Consider the following 24,146-nt stretch of genomic DNA (forward strand, 5'->3'; position numbering starts at 1 on the left):
GGGACTTTTGTAAGACATTTGCTAACTAACTCCGTTGAATTCTAATTTCACACTGACTAACTAACCGTTCCTCCATAGTTTAAGGCAAACACAGATGTGTGGGAGGACCGGCGCACCTCAGAGAGTCCATCACACTTTAATAAGGCAGCACACGATGTTTAGCTTGCAGCTTACCCACGCTGCATCATGATCATGTCAGCATTTGGTATCCTATTGCATTGGGGTCTAATGCAGTGCTGCTACATTTCATACAGTAGATATTAGTGATGGGGCAAATCATTGATGCCAGCAGCTGTCTGATTCTGAACTCAAGTTCTTTCGACCTTCAGGTTTGCTAACTTATTTACTCAATGTTTTATAGGTTTGTGGTGTGTTAACTAACTAATTCAGGGTTACTCAGTGATTCGGGGAAGGCTTTGACAACTCAGTGCTGTCCCATCACTTCTCAGATTTCCATGAGCTTACCAAGAGTCTGATCCTGTTAGATTCTAGAAGCATGAAGAATTATTAATGTATTGATTCTGTCAGATTTAAGAGAGGAGCAAAATTACTTCTCTCAGATCTCACAGGTTTGTAGAATGTTTAAAACTGAAACTAATCTGGCATTTCTGGTGATTTATTATTATTATGGTGACTGAGACAGCAGTCTCATAACTTTGCATTTGATTATGTCAAACCGTAGAACCTTGCTGATGCCTTCTTTAGAGTCTGATTTAATTGAACGTCTTATTCTGGTGACTGAATCTTTCAGACCTCTGATCCCTGCAGATTTATTATTTTGAAGAGATATCTTGTGTGATCTGTGAAATCTGCTCATCTATTATTTGACAGTCTTGTCTTGTTAGACATCAGATGAATTCAGGCTTATGGTTTTAGCATCTGATGCAGTCAGATCTCAGAAGCAAGCAGGACTTTTAGAGCCTGGTCCAGTAAGATCTCATTATATCTCTGAAATTTGGTATCTTCTAGGCTTCCTTAAAGCATATTCTGAAGGCTGATCTGAAGTGTGAACGGTTTAGTTTTATGGGGACAGCTTCCACCAGAACTCAAATGCATACGGAGTCATCATTTAGAAGTTTGAAGTTGTCGAGTTAGGGCCTGAACGTGACATCTAGGATACATCATCTTAATGGGTGGGACATGAATTCAGGAGTGGTCTGTGTCTTGGTTTATACAAAGGGCATCAACTTTGATCCAACTGAATTAATCAATTATTCACTTGAATAGATAGAACTGGCCAAACATCACAATCAGTTTTTCAGGGATTTTGAGAAGGGAGAATACGCCTTAAACCTGATTAGAAAGTCCACACAGAGTGATGAAGACTGAGGACAATCCAGAATTGCAAACTAGGTTTATTGTTGTAGAGTGTCATTTTAGTCTGTCCAGCATTTTTCCAAAGTTTTTACCATAGAGCCTGATCATGTAAGACCATTAGAGTCTGTAGGTTTGCTGTTTAAATGTTTTATGTTATCGATACTTAATAGCCTGCTAATTTATTACTTTGAAATCTAATCTTATCAAGTCACAGAAGCCTACAGCTTTTGTTGCAAGACACTGGAAGTGTGAAGATTTGTTTCACATTTTGAACCTGTCGGGTCTTACTAATATTCAGACTGATCATCAAGTCCGTTCCTGTTAGGTCATAGATGTCTGCTTGTTTACTATGATACAGTCTGATTGTATAAGACCATTAAAGTCTGTAGGTTTGCCGTTTTAATGTTCTATATTCTCCATGTTGAATAGGTTCCTAATTTATTACTTTGGAGTCTAATCTTATCATGTCACAGCATTTTTCTCTCCAAGTCTGATCCGTTCAGGTGATTTTTGGCTGTTTGTTTATCATGTCAGTGCCTGATACCATCAGACATCAGACACTTCTGTAAAACACTGGAAGCCTGAAGATTTATTTTAGATTTTGAACCTCACAAATATTCACATTTATCATTAAGCCTGATCCTGTTAGATCATAGATGTCTGCTTGTTTACTGGCTAAGTGTGATGCTGTCAGACCTTATAAGCCCCAATGTTTTATTTTACAATCATATCCTTGAAAGCATTGGTATCCTTTAGAATTACTGCTGAAGGTTTTAGTCCTGACAGATATTACAAACATTCTGATTTATTATTTTGGAGTCTGATCCTGTCTGACCCCAGAAACCTTCTTTTTTTAATTCTGTCAGGCATGAGACACCCACAGTTTTATTGCTCTGGGGTGTAATACTGCTGAGTCTTGAAAATGTGAACATTTGTAATTTTGCTGCATGAATATTCCTTCATGAGTCTTTCCGTCATGTATCAAAGGCCAACTTTTTATAAAGTCAAGATCTCAATGTCATGCAGTTATGATCACAGTAGACTTGCAGATTTTATTTTTCTTTCAAGCCCCTCATGCTAACAGAGACGAAGAGCTTTACTACTTGATAATAATTTTCACTAAAATGTGCCGTTTTTAAATGGAGGACAGCTGAGTGTGACCACTGGCCATTCTGAGCCCCTGAGTCAGACTGCAGACGGAGCTCGGAGTGTGAGGCTCTCACCTGAGTGTATGCTTGCATGCAGAAACAGTAAATGGATCCACCAAAGTCAGGTCATCCATAAGGCAGATTATTTTTAATATTAATAGAGAGCAGCACTGACATCCCAGCTGTACCAGAGAAGGGGCTCAGTGAAGGCCTGATTAATGTCTTACGGTATTATCTCATCACGGCTCGTAGGTCAGAGCCACTCTGCTTGCAGCCACTGCTCCCAGTTCTGTTGTCCCTGACGTAAGAGCCAGGTGGTTTGGCACACAGATGAAAACTGACGTTGTTTGGATGTTTAAAAAATGGAAGGGGGTTGGGGTGTTGTTAATAATGACTTCAACTTTTCATCTTCTTACTGGTTAGATTATATTCAAGCAGCTTGACCCAGTCGTTCCCTTTGTAAAATAAGCCACCAGGACTCTTATATTAGTTTGCAGGCCCATAAGGGTGCTCATCTTGATCCACTCTTCATGTAAGTGTGAAAGCACTGACTGGTATTGCAGGGCTAAAAGAACACAGGCGTGGGCCCGGGTTACACTCAAGGGGGCTCAGGCAGGTAGACTCTGACTCTTTCACACACGCGCGAGCTGCGTGATTCACTGCTGGCCGCTACATTTTGCCTCACAACCCCCAGCCCCCTCTGTGTGTGTCACTACCGCCCACCTCTCCTCCCACTCGCTTCCTCTCCCGCTCTCAGCTCCTCTCCTCTCCTCTCTTCCTCCCGCTTCTTCCTTTTTTCTCTCTCCTCTTTCCTTTGCTTCTTCTCCTCCTCTCTTTCTCGATTGGACACTCCATCTCCCCTCAGCATCATCTCTGCCCCCTCGGTCTCCCTTTGTTAACAATTACCCTGCTCTCAGTGCTTCCCACAGAGCCCCCCTCCTCTTTCTCTTTGCTGCACAGTTGCTTTCCTAGCAGACAAAGCCTGATGTGCTGTAAAGCCGACTTTGCTGTCTCTCTGTTTTCTTCCTTCAGATGCCTAAATGTTTCACATTGCTGAGTGTCCATGAGTTGGTGCTGCGGAGTATGCCAAGGGTGTGTGTCATGCCCCCCTGACTGCACCATTTTTTGTGTTGTGCACTACAGCTCAGGCAAACATCCTCTAGTGCAATCGACTTTAGAGCTGGGAATGCACGATGACCCTGATTCTAGAGATTGCACTCATATGGATAAACTGATTTCACTGAGCTCCAATCAATGTGGATGTGCCTCCTGGTGCTGTGGATCTGTGAGATGGCAAAAACGTACAGGAAATTGGCTTCAGTTTGAACTGCAGATTAACAAGGAGGAGTTACATGGTAGGGATTCTTGAGCTGGGACTTGTAGCCCTGTTAGCATGGCTTTCATTCAAGTTAGTCTCCACATGGTCCCAGCTGAGAGTAGCATCTATGGTTACAGGGGCTGGATGCAATGATTTTTAGTAATAAAACTTGGGACTGGAGAATTTGTTGTAGGCTTCTTATTTAACATATGTGCCTTAAATGCAATAGTTCTCTGGGAAAAGCCAATGATAATGGCTCCAGGGTTGATGCTAGGATATGTTAGGTAGCTGCAGTGGTCTTCAGATCTCAGTAGGAGCTGACAGTTTTCAAATTACTAGGGGCTAATGCAGGCTGTTTTTTTAATGGGTTTTGTATGGATATCCATTCATTCCTGACTGGGTTACAAAAGGCCACCAGCTATTCTGGGAGCAAATCAAGAGTCATCTCCAGAATGTGGTCCTTGTGAAATATCTGCAGGTTCAAACCTTACTAAGTTCTTCTGAAAGGATCAAGAGCAAACATTTTTCTCCAACAAATGAATGGACCAGGTCCAGTGTTGGGGAATGACCATTCTACCTACAGTACTGTCTCAAAGCTTCTACACCAGGGGTCTCCAACTCCAGTCCTGGTTTTCATTCTAACCCTTTTCTTAATTAGTGACCAGATTTTGCTGCTAATTAACTCTTCGCCTTAATTTTAATTGATGCACAACTTAAGACTCAGGCCCTTTAAATTATTCCTTTTTTCCTTAATTAGCAACCAAACAATATTAAGACACAAAATGAACCAACACATAAACAACAACCTGCGTCCATCACACAATAACTGAAAATAAAGAAAGGTGAAGGCCTCAGTAATGTTGATCTGCTCAGGTCCACAAAACATTTTGACAGCGTTCTTTAATAAGAAAATCAACAGTTTTGGAAATGTCTGCAATGGCAAAATATGCGCCATGGAATTAAATAATTAAATAATTAGCAACGAGAATTGGCTTCAAATTAAGAAACTGAATTAAGTGAAGTTGGTTGGAGGCTCCAACTTAGTTGGTCATCTGTTGGCTCATTTCACATCAAATTTATGTTTAAGGAAAAAAGAATCAATTCAGCGGTCAGAGTCTCAAGAAAAGTCAATTAAAATAAAGGGAAATAGTTAATTATCAGCAAAATCTGGTCACTAATTAAGAAAAGAGAATGAAAACTTGCAGCCACTGCAGCCCTCCAGGACTGGAGTTGGAGACCCCTGTTCTACACTAACAAAAGAAATACAACAACAAAACCCAGTCATGACAATAATAATGGTTCATCAGTTTTAAATTGATCTCTTATGGTGTGACCGTGTTTTCATATATACAGTAATCCCTCCTCCATCGCGGGGGTTGCGTTCCAGAGCCACCCGCGAAATAAGAAAATCCGCGAAGTAGAAACCATATGTTTATATGGTTATTTTTATATTGTCATGCTTGGGTCACAGATTTGCACAGAAACACAGGAGGTTGTAGAGAGACAGGAACGTTATTCAAACACTGCAAACAAACATTTGTCTCTTTTTCAAAAGTTTAAACTGTGCTCCATGACAAGACAGAGATGACAGTTCTGTCTCACAATTAAAAGAATGCAAACATATCTTCCTCTTCAAAGGAGTGCGTGTCAGGAGCACAGAATGTCACATAGATAGAGAAAACAATCTCTAGCAAACAAGGGCTGTTTGGCTCTTAAGTATGCGAAGCACCGAGGCACAAAGCTGTTGAAGGCGGCAGCTCACACCCCCTCCGTCAGGAGCAGAGAAAGAGAGAGATAGAGAGAGAGAGATAGAGAGAGACAGAGTTTGTTTTTCAGTCAAAAATCAATACGTGCCCTTCGAGCTTTTAAGTATGCGAAGCACCGTGCAGCATGTCGTTTCAGGAAGCAGCTGCACAAAAGATAGCAACGTGAAGATAATCTTTCAGCATTTTTAGACGAGCGTCCGTATCGTCTAGGTGTGCGAACAGCCCCCCTGCTCAATCCCCATACGTCAGGATCAGAGAAAGTCAGCACAAGAGAAAGAGAAATGTAAGCTGGGTAGCTTCTCAGCCATCTGCCAATAGCGTCCCTTGTATGAAATCAACTGGGCAAACCAACTGAGGAAGCATGTACCAGAAATGAAAAGACCCATTATCCGCAGAAATCCACGAACCAGCAAAAAATCCGCGATATATATTTAAATATGCTTACATATAAAATCCGCGATGGAGTGAAGCCGCGAAAGGCGAAGCGCGATATAGCGAGGGATCACTGTACACTGTGAAATAAGCAAAGCAGAGATGTAAGACAGGCTGGAGTCCCTGATGGTAATACAGTGCCTGTTTAATGAGAAGAAAATCAAGACTGTCGTTTTATCACCAAAGAAAAGGAAGGAGTAATCATTCAGCGTTATTTTGGGGGAAAAGAGGTGCTTGAGGATGGCACCGTTGTACATCCCTGAGAACTGAATGGTCAGATGACAGGCACTTCCTGTGCAGGGTTTCCTTTATAGTCCAAGGGGGGGAGTCAGAGTGGAGAGCGTGTGACATCAGCGGTCAAAGTGCAAAGGTTGCATTCAAGTTTGCTATCTTTTGATGTATTCGATTTCAATATACTTCATTAATCCCCAGAGAGATGATCCTTCTACATTTGAATAATTTTTGTGGGCTTAATGCATTTTTGGTTTAAGACCTAATATTTATTTTCCTAGGTTATGAATCATGTAGTTTTTAGTATTGTTTTAATTTTGTGCATTCGTGTTGTTTTGTAGTCTGTTTGTATCCTTTTAGTTTTGTCTTTCACAAAGTTTTTTTAGTAGGCACCTCAATTTTTGTGCTCCTGTCACTGTGACATGGGTGTCTGTCTCTAGGAATATTCCCCGGAAGTCGTGCCACATGACAATTTGACATTATTCAGAACATTTTTGATTCCCTTGCTGAGCCTATCCACCTAACTTCTACAAAATAACATCAGCACAGTTAAGCCAGCAGCATGTGTCAGACCTTAACCAATCTTGGTGGTGCCATCTAAAACATTTCACCAGTGCCAGAGGTTCTTGAGTTTTAAAGACTTTGAGTTTTGTGTGCATGTTGGGTAAGACGCACAATCATTGCTTTTTGGGTTTTGCCCTCCTTGTCATTTTGACTTTCCTGTCCTCTCCTGATTCTTCTTCTTTCCTTGTTCTTGTGGTCTATCAGTTCTCCCTCTCCAGCAGTACAAAGCTGATGCCACTTTTCTTTGCTTCCCCTTGTAAATCAGTCCCTGTAAGGCTCTCGTCATGCTTGTGTGTTTAACAACACTTTCCTTGCTATTTTACCCCTGCCGGTTTTGCCTTGATCGTATTAAAGAATTTTTTGGTGTACAATCCACATCAGGTTCTGCCGAGAAAGCCCCTTTGAATATCAGTGGAACTAATCCAGCTGCAGCGGTCAGGATGCTCGCTTTCTCTTTTTGTTAACCAAGCTGCCTTTAGTGCCCCAGCTGTTATCTTCTCCAATGTTGTTGAAGTGCAAAACTTTGGAAAATGGAAAGTCATGGAGACCACAATTCAAAAGTCTCAGGGCCCAGCAGTTCCTCAGTGGGGTCCTCAGATTCCAGGGTGTTGTAATGCTTTACATAATTTTAAGATAATATTGTTTCTGTTACAATAAACTTATCAGACTTGAAGTGTCACACTCTTTTTGCGAGGAATCTTTGTAATGGACATTCTCAGTGTTTCTCCTGGCAGCACCCACACAATACTTATAGCGCCTTCTTTACCCTTTAGCCATATTTCTCTAAGCTGATTTATGAAAGCCCCTTTAATTTTAAATACATGTTTTTAGAGGATAAATTAGAATCCCTTAACTAATACCTACTCCCCAGTAATAAGCTGCCAGCTGTTTCACAATTAGTAACTTGTATCACAATTCACAATACAAATATGTTCCCAAAATATAACAAAATTTATTGACTAAATTGGAAAAATATCTCAAAGTAAATAAACTATTTATAGTTAAGTCCAATCAAAATTCCCACAAATCACAGATTACAGAAATTAGAAAACTCGCACAAATTGCAGAATATTTACCCTTCACAACAAATACCTAGAGGTTCAGGCAGTGCACTTAAACCTTACAAATGTACTTTTAACTGCTTGCTTTTACCGGCACTTAAAACATCCCACTGTTAAAGAAAAACACAATAACCAAATCTATGAGCAGACTTAATTATTAAAACCTCACTTTAACTTAACTTTAGGGGCCCACAGACACACACACACACACACAAGCCAGCGGCCACCAAAATAAAAATAATATTAACAAAAAACCCTCCTCGTTGCAGGCCTGGTCGACGCTCGGGAACGTGGTGGCCAAAAACAAGGCCCGTTCACTCTAACGAGCCAACATAAAAGGTCACAGTACACACAAATAAGCAGAGTGAATATAAGTGTCCATTGTCCAAACACAGCACTTCCACGCTGTGGAAAAATGATGGAGTTGCCCTGCAGGCGGGCAGCCTCACGGCAAAATGCTGCAAGCAAAATGGAGCTAGTTCATCCAAATGGGGTGAAACTTGCTGTTTTTCCTCTTTGCCTGAGGAGCTGCCAGGCTTTCCTTTGGTCACCTGGAGCGCCATCCAAAGTATCCTGTGCCTCTTCGCAGGCTAACTCAGCTAGTTCGCCTGTGTCGCTCAACTCTACAACACCTTTCTCTTGTTTTTTTTCTTTTTTTTGACGACCGCTCCTTCCTGTCTTCACGTCCAACAGGTTCTTGCGTATACACCACCCGGAGCTCAAAAGCCTCCGAAAATCACGTAAAACCCAAACTTTTTTTTCTTCAAAGTCTCTGTGTAGTCATTCTCTTATCCGAGTACGAGCCCCGCCTGTCCTCTCGCGCACTCAATCACAGTACAGAAACACTGACATAACTAAATAATAATTAATATATATGTTTATTTTAAGCAACCAGTAAACACTATTAAAGGGAATATTATATGAGCCTAGGGCTACATATTTTTTCACATATTAATCCACCATAGCAGTGAACATAAAAAGGCAAGAAGGTACAGTATAGCAAAAAGGAAAAACAAGCAATGTGTTATAGTAACAACAAAATAACTATAGTAGTAGCAGAAATAAAATGTATAGTGTCTATGATCTAGTAATATTTCACAAGCAGGTTATGTACTGTATATGAGTATAAAGCTAATTAAACCCAGACACCACAGTATTTGCTTTGTTGTGGGGGTCCCTGTTTTCCCTTTGAGATTCTTAAATACGTAAAGTTTAACAGAACTCCCCAAATCGCAGACTCTTACCACAATGTTAGCTGCTTGTTGTTCAATACTTCTCACCTTCTTTTACACTTGCAACTCCAGGTAATTAGATAGTTAGTACAAGAACATGCAGGAGAGAAAGTCAGATATTCATTCATTACCATTATAAATAATATGGCCAAAATAGCAGACCAATAAGTGTGACAAAATACCAATACAACCAGTTTCACATTAGGCATCCAATATGCGTAGACTACCAGGTGTCTCCCTGTCTTAATATGAGGACTTCAGTTTTTTTCTGGCATTGTCTCTTCTTCAGCTTGGCCTCTGGATGGATTGAGAGAGAAGCCTCAGTGGGACTCCCCAATAAAAGAGGTCAAGTACAACCCAGCCCCGAGTGCAGCCGCTTTGTGTTATTCTCAACGGGCATCAAACTGCAGAGAGTGACTGGAAAACAAGGACGTAGTCAAAGAAACGAAATGAGGGCCAGAATCAGAAGAACAGCTATCAGTAACCAAAGCTAAGAATCACAAAATCACAGGACTGAAGAAAGATCAAAAACCAGAGAAACCAAGCAAAGGAAATTTTCAGAAAGGTTTGAAGGGTTTTACAATCTGTGTAGTTGGATACGGAAGTTTACCCCTTAGATGACCTTTTATCCTGTGATGTTGTGATTGACAGGTCACGACCTCTGAGGACACACCCAAGAAACCGCAAATCAACAGTAGTGCTGTTAAAATCACAGCAATTTAACATCCCAAATTTAACATCAAAATCAAAGCCGTAAGTGAATTAATTAAAAATAAATGAAACAAGTGGATTCCTTCGGGTATAAAACACACAGCAGATGCAGAAGAAATTAAAATAGGAGACCCTGACTGTTTGTTCCTCCATGTAAGCATCCTCGCCAAATTTCTGACAAACAAGAAAGGAAGGACACATCGCTCTTTAGGTCCTAACCTGCCTCCTTGCAGAGTCCTCATTTCATTTCTCCAGGCCAGTCGAGACTTTCTTCCTGGGGCTCCTAACCCTGTCTTTGGTATTTGGAGTTCACACAGACTAAAACAATACCTCTGACGTGTCCACACAGCCTCTCCGACTCCCCGTCACAGACGGCCCAGAGCACTTAGCAGAAGTTCTTGGTGGTGATAAGAAAACTGTTTTGGAGTTATGACTTGTGTTCACAAAGCTGCTTCTTTCTTTAAGGCATAATCTCTTTCTTTAAATGACATTTTCTCATTCAATTATCAGTATGCTAGATATTGTAAATACACAATAAAATGAAACAACAGCAAAAGAATACAGGAAACAACTTAATTTGTGTAATCCTTGACCCAGTTAACTTCTCTTCTGCATATTTGTTTATTTATAAGTATATTTGATTCACATTAATAATAATAATAATAATAATTCATTACATTTAATAGGAGTGTATTGCATATTAATGGAACTTCACTGCTCCATACAACTTTTAATATCAAACACATTTTCTTTCTAAATTTTGTTATTTTTTATAGCAAGCAAGTATTCATCTTCAAATAAACCTAGAATGAAATGAACATAACCCATAAATTCCTATGCAAGGATATACAGTAGTGTAGACGTGGCATGGTGGTGTATTGGTTAGGGCAGCCCCAGATCCATTGGCTCAGTCCTGTGTGAAGTTGACACATTCTCCTCATTTCTGCATGGCTTCTTTCATGGGTTCTGCAGGTTTTTCTCCCAAATCCCAAAGATGTTTGGATGCATAAACTATCAGGTCTAAACTTGATGAATGGCATTGTGTGCTCCCAGTGTCACGAGTTCTCACCTTCTTCACAAGCGTGAACTGTATGACCCGGGCAGAAAATAGAAGGATGGCTATGAAGTATCTGTGCATGAAAGTGTTTACCACAGGCTACTGAGCTGTAACCCCCAAAACACAGGATTATTTATGTTATGTAGGGCCGTGCCCAGTGCACACCATTATAAGGTGGTTTACTAAACAAATTAAAGCATCATTAGTAGTTTTAAGATACAGTTCAACAGAAGATATATAACAAAGTGGCAAACTTTGAAACATATATGAGGGTAACTCAAAAAGTAAAAGCAATTTGAATGTTACATGTTAATTGCAATGGATCAAAGCTGATGCAGTACAGTGTATTTGCAATGGCTTATGGGTACTTCAAACAAGCACAGCGTAGCTCTCTGAGGTTATTCTAGCTGAAGCCAAGGTCAAATGAACATGGATGCTCCACTGCAGGATTGCACCATTGTCAAACAGCGTGTCATAGTGAGGTTTCTTTGGACAGAGGGAGTAAACCCTGATGAAATTCACAGAAGGACATTGGCTTGTGTCAGTCAGTAAACTGCTTGGGTAGTCATCTTGTGCAGACTTCATGCAGTAATGGCATGTGCAAATCCATAGCTGATATCCAAATTTGCAGCAACAGTGGACTGTGTAATCCACTGTTTTCTGAGGAAGGCATTTGCCATGTCGAAGGGGTCTTGAGTGTGCACGATGTTGATAGTTGACCAGATTGTCTTCCTGCTTTAAACCTTTCTACCCATTCGTAGACTTTTCATTGACAAATGCTGTTTTCACTTCCACACTGAGCCAAAATCCTTCAGTGAATTTCAGCAGGTTTCACTCCTTCTGTGGCACAGTGGAGCGTCCATTTTCAATTGACGTTTGCTTCATCCAGACTAATGGCAGAGTGCTGTGCTGAGCATGTTCAGACTCCCAATAAGTCATTTTTGTTGTATTGTGTCTTCTATCTTCTATCTGTCGCAGTTACCTCCTAATTTTCTAATTGCCTTCACTTTTTTAGTTACCCTCATATGAAGATTTACATCTGAATACATCTGACCATCCTGCTTTCTAGTGTTTCTGATTATTTAGAGGTCAATCCTCTGCCCCTGCTATAGAGGCCCAGTCAGGAGCCATGTTTCCTTTGTGACTGCTGTATCTTCCTCTCCAGGCAACAAACCTGGAAATCAACTGCTGTGCCAACTCACACACTGTGGGTTTCCTTATTATATTCCAGCCTTAGTCTGTGATTTATGCAGGCCCACATTTTGTAGAGTGCGACTGCCCTGCCTTCCCTGAAAGGATAAAGTACCTGAGTGGTGCCACCCCTGCAATATTCCAAATGAGGTTAGGTGGCTTGTGCCATGATTGGAAGCTGCATGGCAGAATACAGCCAAGGCTGCGATGAAGCCACAGGCTACAGGAACAGCATGTGTCAGGGAGCACTCAGGGGAACATGAGACACGTTTTCATTTCCTGAAGAGAATCACAGAGCAGCAGCTTCTTCAAGAATTAGCAAAAAGATGAAAATGTGAAACAAAATATTCCTAAGAATCATGATGCAAAAGAAGAAAGTGAATTAAACATTTAAAAAAAAAAAAAAAAGAAACGTTGGATCCTGACGTTTTATTTTATTCATACGTCAAAAGGACTGCAGCCTGATTCCCAATTCCCAATATCACTCTTCTCCTTACTGCCCCAAGTTTCAAATGCAGAGGTCTGCATGATCAGTTTTTCCTCTGAAGCGCATGCTGATCAAAATTCAGAACTGCATTTCATTTGCGAGCGAGCTGGTCGGCTGGTCCTGTATGGTTCGTTAAAAATTCATGATCAGACAGATCTCCTGCAGCTGTCTGGATTCATCTGTATTCACAGCGCTTCCCCAATTCCACCACCCCATCCCCGTGTACATCTCATCGAGGTGCACTTCTGCAAAGTACTGATGAAAACTGAGACATACATCACCACCTGCCTGCCTGCCTGTGGCTGTGCCTCACTGTCCCTAACACATCCTGATGACTTCCACCTTCACCCTAATATTCACTCTAAGCCACTTTTCAAGTCTCACTACTGATGCTCCTCTGCAGTCTAAAGGACCATGTCTATCTACCTGGCGACACCTCTCCACACTCTAATAATCACTCTAATACGCCCCCCACGCCTGCTTGTCTAGTGACATCACTCTGCCCCCTAAACTAAACCTGCATATCTCACTATTGACTCTGTGCCTGAATAATCTCCTTAATGCACTCTGTATGCCTCTCTAAGTGACACCTGCCTGCACTCCAGTAATCACTCCTTACATATCTCACTAGTCCTGCAACTCTGCATATCTGCCCAGTGACATCTCTCTCCACCCTCATGATCTCTCTAACTCGCACTACATTGATGATACCTCTAATAAGCACTCCAACACACCCTAAACATCAGTCTAATGACACGACTCTACCCCCTAATAATCGCTCTAACTCACGCTTCATATCTCATTAGTGACACCTGTCTGATCCCCTTAATGCCTTATGCTCGTCTCCCTAGTGACACATCTGCCCTTTAATAACCACTCAAGCTCACCCATTTGTCTTAATAGTGACAACGCTCCACAATCGCGCTCCCTCAACCCTCAGGTCTCACCAATGGCGTCTCCCTAGACCCTCATAATCACTTTAACTCACCTTAACACACCTCTGTTCACAGTTCATGACAGCTTTCTCTTAGGGTTCAGTCATCCTCCACCTCTACCACATGCAGACAAACAGTTCTTCAAAGTGAACTAACAGCTGAAAGTGACTCCTATACTCGGGTCATTGCCCCATTCTCACATTAGATGTGAAAAGTCCTTTGGATGAAAGTGCTTTGGCCCCCGAGCAGAATTTTCTGGGAACTCGAGAGAGGCACTGTGAGGTCACGATGACATCATATGCAGACCTTTATTTCGAGAGCTTCAGAGAAATGTGGTGTGTAAAATGAGAAGTGTTTGTCTCCTGCTAGAGAGAAAATGAGCGTATGTGACGCACAACTTGACCTGCCTCCTGTAGGTCATAGTCTTAATGTGCTGGTGAAGATAAAAGTAGCTTGGAGTACAGCGTGCAGCAGCCCCTGCTTTGTGGTCACATGGAGGCCACCGAATGAAAGGCCACCGATGGCTTAACGTGCTGTTCAAAGGGTTTCCCGGTTGTCAGTACCAAATTAACACACAGGCTAAAGCAACGGCGGCCCTTTAATTGAGAAGGTCCATCTCATTTATGTGCATGTGCACCAAAGTCACATCACTTAGCAACAAAGCTGTTTACAGCTGGGGGGTGTGGCCTGTCTGCAGGCTTCATGTAACACTAGAGAGGCCACTCTGAATACCCAGGGGCCATGGTGGATGGCCGTCCTAGACAATAAAAACAGCCGGCAGCAGAAAGGCAGGGATTGTGTGTCACCGTGTAAGAAAGAAAGAAAGAGTCCTCCTTAATATATGGACATTCTGAATGTGGCTCAAAGCAGTTTAACCATTACTCCAAAATGCCCCAACACTTTTAAGAAATCTTCAGGAATAAAAATGGGTCTATAATATGAAGATATCTCACTAATTCACGGAGGAGTTAGTTAAAAAAATAAAAAGAATATCGGTCCTGTTGTTAACTGGATAAGACAAAGGAGCTGGTGGTGAACTTTCAGGATGCCAAAGAGCCTCCGACACCAGTCACCATTAAAAGGAGGACATGGAAGTGGTGCAGAGCTACAAGTGCCTGGGGGTTCACATGAATAACAAACTGGACTGGTCTGACAACACAGTGGCGCTATACAAGAAGAGCCAGAACAGACTGTACTTCCCAAGGAGACTCAGGTCTTTTGATGTGTTTAGCAAGCTACTGGAAATGTTCTACCACTCCACAGTAGCCAGTATGATGTTCTACACTGTGGTCTCCTGGGGAAGCAACTACAGGTCAAAAGAAGCACAGTACCTGAACAAACCTATCAGGAAAACCGGCACCATCACAGGACGAACCCTGGACACACTGGAAGCTGTTAAGGAAAAGAGGATGATGTCAAAATTGGAAACCATCTTTAAAAATCCTCTCCATGCCCTCCAGGAGGTACTGTCTTGGAGTACGCTTAGTCACAGTCTCATTCCACCATGGTGTGCTAAGAAGCACTTCTGAGGGTCTTTTCTGCCTGTTGCTATCCGGCAAATTCTATACTTGCTCCCGATATCTTTAAGTTCATTTTGAAATATCTGCACAACATTTATTTATTTATTTATTTATAGTTTGCTTGTATTATTTGTCCTGTGAGTCTGTATCCTTGATTCTTTATGTTTCTGTTGTTGTATGCATCTGAATTTCCCCATAGGATTAATAACGTTTGTCTAATACAATACAATACCATTTATTTTTGTATAGCCTAATCTAAGAAGGTAAAGCGCTGCCCCTCTCTTCTAATATAAAAAGCTGAGCATGTGTTTGTCCAGCATGTAAATCCACACTGGTGATTCTATATCTGCCAGATTTTGCCCAGAGTCCCCATTTGGGAAAGACCACAGACTGTTTTGTTCCAAAAAGTTTCCTTTATTTAGTGACCACACCTGCGCTTTATTATGGAAGTGCCCCTGGGAGACTCAGCACAGGTATGCAGAGTTGCTCCTCACAGTGGGTTATGGCCCCCCTGATCATTTATTTAGTGACCACACCTGTACTTTATTCTGTCCTGGGCAGCACTGGGTTTCCCTTCTAGTTATGGTTAAATATATAGATTGGTTTTCATTTTGGACATGACTGTGGTGCAGTGGTTGGGTCTGCTGCCTCACAGTCCCATCATCTTTGATTCAAACTGATTTTGTCGTGTTGGTGTCCTAGGGTGACTCTATTGTCACTCTTTATTACGTAGACCTTAACAAAATGTGCCATATAGTTCCTGCTGTAGCCTTCATATGCTATGTTACTTTTTATATCTATGAACTGAGACAACAATACAGAGCACCAAATCGGGCAGGAGAAAAAGTTACACCATTATTGATGTATTAAAGACAGAGTGAGATCTCTGTAATCGATGCAGACCTCAGTATTATGTTGGCAGTGCACCAAGCAAGGCATATGTTTCTGTTATAAGCCATTTGGTATGGAATCCGTAAAAGCAGTGTTAGTGTTTGTGATGTGCCATCTGTTGGAATGACAAATGCAATGCATTTATTACTAAAAATGTTTGTGATGCACCGTCTTTTGCAATAACAGAGACATAGCAACAGGGCAGACACCCAGACACGTATCCTTTAAATAAGGTGGGTAATATGCCCAAAACATAGACAGAATACAAAGCATGAGTGTTGATTAAAATAATAGAACCTGATAATAGACTACCAAGTGGTTGTGTGTCTCATCTGCCCCGATCCAGCTTGGTCTTTGTTTCAGTGTGTTCCAGCATTGCAGCAGGCCTGTCTGAATATGGCCACAGAGAGATGGCTGGTGGTCTTAGGATTGTAAATGGCAGAGAGCATAGCCCCCTACATGGATGAAAAAGAGGGACACTTTTTCGCTTTCTTAGTGCTTATTTTAAGTCTGGTCTTGTTGTCCTTGACACATCTCTTGGTCTGGCAGACAGTTGTGGTCTGTTTATGTCCCTTCATCTCGGCCACCTATATTCTCCCAGGCTAGCTGGCTAGTTTCAAAGGATAAATAAATATTTCCCTTTCTTTGGAGGTGATATCTCATAGAATGTACTTCACCCAATGTCTCTTCAAATCTGGTCGGTTGTAAATGTCCCAGAATAAGGACTGGCTCATACAACTTCTTTGCATTTTAAAATGAACGATAGTTAGACATTGACAAACACATTATTAGCCTATTTGCTAGATATTGTTCTCCAATTCAATGGGTGTCATTTGTCTGTGTGAAGTTTGCATGATCTCCCCATTCATATATGGTTTCACCTGTTCTCCTCCCGGTTTCATAAAGATATTTGTTATAAAGGTGTGGCTGTGTGCATGAGCGGTCCCTGCGGTGGACTGGAGCCCACTACTGCTAGGATAGCCTTCTGTGTATTGAGTCAAGGAGGTTACACCATGTAATGCTTCGTAGATTTCATGTTTTCCTTATGAACATGCAACCCACCCACTTGGCTATTATTTCCTGATTAATAATGACTGAGAACCTTCCGGGTTGTTTTTAATGATATTGGACTCCTTACTCTCTGAAACCTACAAAAATGTTTACTTTGTCCCAGCATCCTCGTTGCTTTCCTTCCACCCTTCTATAACTTCTCTCTGTCACTCTCTTATTCTGAGGCTGGTGGTAGCCCAGTTGGGTGTTCTTAGTGAGGTGTTTCACAGACCATTAGCCATTATGCTTGGCAGTGTGACCTTTCATGGAAATCAATTTTGAAAAGCCTCCATTACCAATGTAACCATTATAAATATGTACATAATTGAGGTCTTACCCTCCTCAAGCATTATGCTAGGGTTCTGGCTGTGGATCCCAACTGTCTTCACCCCAGATCAAACATACCTGCACATTCATCCCTACTTTCTGGGGTTGTGCTCCGGTAACCTCTTTCTGGTCTGACATCAGGAATTTTCTGGTTTCTTTTTTCTAATAATGTTCCCTCTTTACCATGAATATTTGTTCTCCTCGACTTTTCTTCTGTTTACCTCACACCTGTCTAGCAGACACACCATTCTGCCAAGTCTGCAGACTCTCTCTCTCTTTCCTGATTCTTTAATTTAGTTCTACTTGAACCTTCAGCAGCACAGATGAACAGATCGTGTGGCCTCAGCATTGTGAAGTGTCATTCTGCCGTGCGGCGGGTCCGTGTTTGTTGGCTGGTGGTCAGCGCTGTGATCTTGATCTGAGATATCTCTCTTTCTCCTCTTCACCGCTCTCATTCTTTGTCTCGTCCCTGTGTAAGGTCCATCGTGTGTGTTGTGCATTTCTCCCAGGTCGGCCCAGACATCTCCATCTCTGACCATCCTGATGATCACAGCAGGGCTGTGTGAGAGAACAAAAGCTCTTGTGTTTTGATTTATTGGTTGTTGGTTGTTTTACTTTTTATTTGTTTTTTTACACTTTGTTATTTCTGGTTACCTGAAAGTGTGCAGGGTGCGAGGATGACTTTGTGTGAGACCAAGAATAGTTGGGGCAGACCCCATTTAATATTTTACTATAAAAGTTGAAATAAGACTAACAGAAAGGAGTATGCAGTGGCTCAAAAATGATCAGCAAGTCGCCGTGGTGCAAAAAGGCTTGAAGCGCCTGTGACCTTCCTTGTGGTCATCAAGTCTGATCTGAGACCCCATCTCTTAAGAGTGTCCCTCCTTTATAGCAGCTGGACCAGAAAGGATGGGGCTTCGTTGTCTCCATTGACCTCAAAGGGTGATTTCTCGAGGCTGTGAGGGAAATAGGAAACAAGGCTGTTAGCAGCAGCACCCCACATCAACCACATAACTTAGGTGAGCCCGAAAGGCGATCCTCTGACGCACGTGCGTGACAATGGTAATAATATGTTATCACTAAAACCCTTTATATTTCAGGGAGTCTTTCACAAAGAACACTATTGAAAGGCATATTTTTAAAGCACTCAACAGCTTGATACAAAATGTGAATGGAGCTCCACGTAATGGCAGATAAATGATTTTAATACAAACATTAAGCTTTGCCTAGCAGTTTGTGAACAATCTAGGTGCTGGAGTTTGATGTTCGGTGCTTTGAAATGGGAGGAAAGAGAAACGGAAGGTTAATAAGGGGTATGCTGAGTGAATGAGGAGAGGGGGAACTGGCAAGTTGGACGTGTGAAAGAGAAAAAAGAGGCAGAGGGACACGAAACGGCAAGGAGAGAAGGGAGCTGGTAGCATCATCGGAATGCGTCATTCTTTTATCCCTGCATTCCCCCTAAAGGATAGGAGTGATCTGCAGTCTAATATGTAAGGTTGTGAGTGAAAAATGAAAGGAGGCTGGTGTGAGACAGAAGAGTGACAAAGAGGGACTGATGAAAGGAAGATGAGAAATTGAAATTCACCTCACAGGCTCATCTAATATATCCCCTCCAGAGGGACCCCTTAACTGTACATGTAGCAACACCGGAAAACAAGGAAAGGGAGAATTATTAGAGGGGCATAAAAATGGATAGGCTGAATGGTTTGCAACTGGGGCTTTCTGTGGTATAAAATTACACACCACCAGACCCTGGCATTTCATTTTGGGGAGAAGAAGGTGTGTGACGGAGTGTCAAGCGTGAGGAGAAGGGAAAAATAGAAAGCACTGGTGACTTTGAAAATGTGAGGAGCCAGGAACTGAAATGGCACAGGTGTGTTTCACTATGCGGAGAGCACATTCCAGAGAAAGACATTGAGGAGGGATGCATTTAATGTCTACAAAAGCAGTGGACACAAAAAATATGAATGATCTGTGGTTTTCAAAAGTACAAACACGTTTCAGAAAATGGAAGAAATGAGTTAATTTGGCAATACTGAGAGGCCAGGGGCCTCACGTGTAAAGTTTGCTTACACTCAGAAATGTGCATAAGCCGTTTCTTATGCAAAAGTCAGGCTTTATAGAACAAAAACATGGTGTGGAAATTCACTTAAAGTTACGTCAGGTTTTGACCTTCCGTGAGGCCTACGCAGAGTTTTGTGGTGATTGCATTTTAGCGACTCCAGGCAGCAGGACATGAAGTGAACTGAAAATCTTGTTTCATTGCGTATATCAGTGATGCATCAGTCACATTCTGATGGCCATCCGTCCGTCCATTTTCTAGACCAGGCTCTTCTAAACCTCTGACAGAACAGGGATCACGTGATTTCTGAAAGATGGTCTCTCTGGTGTACGTTACAATTCAGAACACAATTCAAAGGGGCAGCGTATAAGTCAGTTATAATCACAGAAAAGGATACAAATACCATGAAGGATCATTAAATTACAGGCAACCTGTTTTAAGTTTGTTTTTCTAGTTATTATAACTGTGGCAAAACATCTAGGATGTTGTACCGTGTTAGCCATTATGGATGTAGTGAGAAGCAAGTGGGGTGACCGCCCCAGGCCCCGCACCTAAGGGGGTCCCGCTTTTGAGGTCTGCGTGTCCCGTTCGAGCGGATTTGTCAAGTTACATTCTCCAGTATATATATATATTTGAGATGCTTCTAAGAGGAACCCTTTTAAAATCCCTCTTCAAGGTCAAATTCCGTACTTGTACATCTTTGAAAACATTCCATAGTCCACCTTCATCGCCCAAAAAGGGTCACCAGCATAATCCCTTCCTAAAATAGGTACAACCCATTAGTCGCTGGGTTGGCTTCTCCCATCTATAGAAAAAGACATTGCATCCGGATTAGACTACGAAGATGTCATCAGTGACTTTTCCAATCGGAAGGCAAGAAAAGTGGATTTTCGTCTGTGAACCTGGAAACCGGTAAGAGATTTCATGATGATACCTCTACGTTAATTTCACACTTCCTGTCGAAACACTGAAACTCACATTTTATTTGTAGGCCATAAACATGACTGAATATTAATGCACAAAAACATGTATCACTAGTGATAACCGGCTGACATGACATCAACGTGAGTTATGACTATGACATCCTGCATATCGAGACTCAGAGTACACTTGCAATGTGGGTACTTTTCTAATTTCTGCATGACACCTCATCGCATTTCGCACTATCACGGTATTGGCATGAGCTATAAATTGCACTCTTTAAATAGATTATATCGTTATATTTTGATAACATCCGCGTGTTATCTTGCAAAACTTTAGCTGAATACTGTAATGTTAACATTATTTTTATTAAATTCTCAAGCAAGTTTATACAGTCTACACATACCGCTAACAGGGGTTGACTTAACGGGCCCCACGTGGGGTTGGTCAGCCCTAGGCCTCGCACAACTCTAAGGGCGCCTCTGGTGAGAAGTCAAGCAGAATGACCCCTTTTACTAGCTAGCTAAAAAGATTACAATATGCAGGCTTTAGAGGCAACTCAGGCCCCTACTTCAGGCAACATGTAATGCATTGAAAGCTTTCATATTGTAATCTTTTTAGTTAGCCAATAAAAGGGGTCATTTTGCTTGACTTTTAACTGTGGCAAAATAAACACTTTCTTCTTTTAAAAAGTTTGAAAATTTGGGGTGAAAGTTGGAGCATTTCTCTTATTTATTTGCATCATCAAAGAGACAAATATCACATTTTTGTTTTTGTCAATATTTTGTAACAGGAGTGACGTGTGATGGAGATTTGCTCAGACCACCACACCGCTGTCTCTACAGTCAGGCAAAAGCTGCAACCACACACACTGTCATTTCCATTGCTCAGACTGACTACTGGGGATCTGTTTGCCTCAGGAACATCTTTCAGGCATGTAAAAGAGGAAAAGCCTGAATACAACGTACTGTATTTAAGATGAGATTAACCTCTCTAAAGGCTAAATTTGAAAGAGTGAACTACATTTACTAATTTGTCCAAGGCAGCTTACAACATTTTTGATACAACTGCTTACATTTCTTTTGGTTTTCCAGTTGAGCAGAGGCAGATCAAGTGACTTCCTCAGGGTCACACAGCGTTAGTAGTGGGATTTGAACCCACAGCCTTAGAGTTTGAAGTGCAAAGCCTTAACCACTACAGCACACTACCTGCCTAATCTGTGAGTGAAACTGTCCAGAGTATTTCTCTATCTGTTTTTAAGGACTCACAACTGTAAATAAGAGTTGCTTTGGGCAGGACAGGTCATAGTATTGATTGACCCATCAATCATCTAATCTAAACCCACTAGCACAGGGGCAACTAGATCCGAACCTAGCAAGCAACAGGCCCATGCAGGAACAACTTCTGGACATGATGCCAGCCCATCGCAGGATGAACACTCAAACACACACACACATACATTTAGGGTACGATTTAGAATCGCAATTTCACCTAACCTGCAAGTCTTTGGACTGTGAGGGGCAACAGGAGCAAACTCACGTGGACCACACAGGGAGCACCCTCGGTGCGGCCCTCCAGACTCCTCACTACAAAACAGCGGTGCTACCACTGCATAACCATGTGCCAAATTCATTAACTAGCACATTTATATTAACCATGGCCTTAAAAACTGAGGAAAAATACTCTATACTATAGATTTACTTTAGTAACACAGTGCCTCCACTTTATTTATTGGTCGAGTAGACCCCCCTGGCCCCCCTTTAAACTTTTTCTAAATGTCTGTAATACCTCAAGTTTATATTCACAGAAGTTTTGTTTTCTGTGTTCTCACGTGTTTTGAAAGTAAAGACATCACTCAGGAACGTGACCAAATTTATATGGTGATTAGGTCATGAAAAGCCATATATGGTTACTGATGGGGCGTGGCTAAAAGCGTGTGCACAAGCGCATAGATTTAAGTTGATTTAACATTTATAAAGGAACTTAACCCAGGACTTGGTATATAGTTATAAAAAAATATAAACCTGATTTTATTGTGCATACACCGTTTTTGCCTTTTTAGCGTAAGCAAAATTTTAATATGAAATCTAAGGAAGGATTTATACATGAGACCCCTGGAATGTTTCAGAACAGGCAGGTCAAGAATAAATCCAAAAAGGTTTTTATTTTTTTGGACGTGTGAAACACTGAGGTGTTAAATCTGAACTGTATGAGTACTTTACAGCGGATTATAAAATTTATTCCCCACCAATGAGCTGTAAGATGGAGGCCCTTTGCACCCTGATAACCACTCTGATTGATAGCACTGCTGCCTTATACAGTTAGGCCCAGTGGAGAAAGCCAAGCCAACATGGCTAAAAGAACACAGTTTCACAATTGGAGGATAAAGGCTTGATGACTTTTCATACCCTGGGAACAATTTTGAACAAATTTTTTGTTGACTTCAATTTTTAAGCTTATTTACACTAAAATAGGTATGCTGATTCTGAAAGTGCAGTTAGTTTTCTTCTATCATGTCATGTTTTTTCTCTACCGCTTATATTAGTGCGATTACTGCAGCGTGGATTTGTATAGGCTATTCATTTACATGCAAGACAGCATGGTCAGAGGTTGTGCACTGCTCTACGTAGTGAATAAGCAAAATCTATTTTTCTACTTACACACGTATTTCCTTTCTTTCAGATCATGTCTGGCTCTGCTGTTTCTCATTGTAAGTGCCTAAACAACCCTGATTCATTTTGTTATATCTGTGGCAGTTTCACCATTCCCAGTCAAAGGGCGAACATCAGCATATTTGTAGAGCAAGCCTATTTGGCATATTTCAAAATTAAACTTGGTGATCAAGATAAGTCTTGGGCCCCTCATAAGGTGTGCAAACAGTGTATTGAGGGTTTACGGATGTGGACAAAGGGAACACGTGGTAAGATGCCATTTGTTATACCTATGGTTTGGCAAGACTGTTACTTTTGTATAGTGAAAACTTCAGGATATAACAAGAAAAATAAATGTAACATAGAATATCCAAGTCTACCATCGGCTATATGCCCAGTTGCTCATTCAGATGAAATCCCAGTGCCGGTTTTCATTACACTACCCTCTCTTGAAGAACATGATTATGGTGATGAACTAGGTGACAACAATGATGAAGAGTTTGAAATTGAAGAGGACTCTGTTCATAAGGGATTTGATCAGCATGAGTTGAGTGATTTGGCACGTGATTTGGGACTATCGAAGAAGGCTTCAGAACTCCTAGCATCAAGGCTGTGTGAGAAAAACTTACTTGAAAAAGGAATAAAGGTATCGTACTTTCGAACCAGAGAAATTGCATTTCTGTAGTACTTTAGAACTGACAGTGGCTTTGTGTATTGCCATAACATACCTGGTTTAATGGAGGAATTGGGAATTCCAATCTATAACTGAACTGAATGGCGACTATTCATCAATAGCTCAAAGCGGAGCTTATTGTGTGTCCTCCTTCACAATGGCAATATATTTGGGTCAGTCCCAATTGGTCATTCAGTTTCTCTTTGTGAAGAATATGCAGACATAAAGAGAGTCACTGAGTTGTTGTAATATCACCAACACAATTGGGTCATCTGTGTTGACCTTAAAATGATATGCTTCCTTCTTGGTCAGCAACGTGGATACGCCAAGCATCTCTGTTATCTGGGACAGCAGAGCTCGTGAGAGGCATTGGGTGGAAAGGAATTGGCCTCCAAGATCTGCCCTAAAACCAGGTGATCCAAACATTCTACATGAGCCACTTGTTGATAGAAAGAATATTATATTCCCGCCTCTGCACATGAAACTGGGTCTGATGAAGCAGTTTGTTAAAGCTTTGCCAACTGAAGGAGACGGTTTCAAGTACCTCATTTTGGCATTTCCTAGCCTGTCATTTGAAAAAATAAAGGCCGGTGTGTTTGAT

Source organism: Erpetoichthys calabaricus, chromosome 8 (genome assembly GCF_900747795.2).
Source record: "Erpetoichthys calabaricus chromosome 8, fErpCal1.3, whole genome shotgun sequence".
In the NCBI taxonomy this organism is placed as follows: domain Eukaryota; kingdom Metazoa; phylum Chordata; class Cladistia; order Polypteriformes; family Polypteridae; genus Erpetoichthys; species Erpetoichthys calabaricus.